The sequence below is a fragment of the Eimeria mitis genome, genomic scaffold, assembly GCF_000499745.2.
Source record: "Eimeria mitis Houghton genomic scaffold, Emh_scaff1892, whole genome shotgun sequence".
In the NCBI taxonomy this organism is placed as follows: domain Eukaryota; phylum Apicomplexa; class Conoidasida; order Eucoccidiorida; family Eimeriidae; genus Eimeria; species Eimeria mitis.
In genome coordinates this window covers 4,856-5,310 of record NW_013570215.1, presented here as the reverse complement: position 1 = coordinate 5,310, position 455 = coordinate 4,856, and the positions used below count along the sequence as shown (strand labels likewise).

General features: G+C 46.6%; 1 protein-coding gene across 1 annotated transcript in view; it reads left to right on the top strand.

Moving 5' to 3' along the window:
- EMH_0045380 (uncharacterized protein) overlaps nt 1-455 on the top strand; it is a gene marked incomplete at both ends in the record, with an annotated part of 6,496 nt that overhangs the window by 3,678 nt on the left and 2,363 nt on the right. The window lies entirely within an intron of this gene.

The following is a 455-nucleotide window of genomic DNA, read 5'->3' as shown; positions in this document are numbered from 1 at the left end:
TGTGGCGCAGCAGCGTTGTTGTTGCTGATGTGAAACTAAAAAAAGAAATACTCAAAGATATACTCGGCATTCAACACCTACAGTACAAACCCTAAACCCTAAACCCTAAACCCTAAACCCTAAACCCTAATACGCGAAACACGCGAAACACGAAAACATTAAACACTACAAACACTACAAACCCTAAACCCTAAACCCTAAACTCAAAACAATAAAACCACAAACAGAAAGTCTGCATGTGGATTTCTCAACCCTAAACCCTAAACCCTAAACCCTAAACCCTAAACCCTAGCAGCAGCATATCCCGCGCAAAGACACTCTTTACAACCATAGAGGCGGTGTTGTTGCTGCTCCGCTGCTGTTGCTGCTGCTGCTGCTGCTGCTGCTGTTCTGGATGCTGTTGGTGGTGCTGGTGCTGCTGCAGTTTTCCTTGCTGCAGCTGCTGCAGCTGCGCG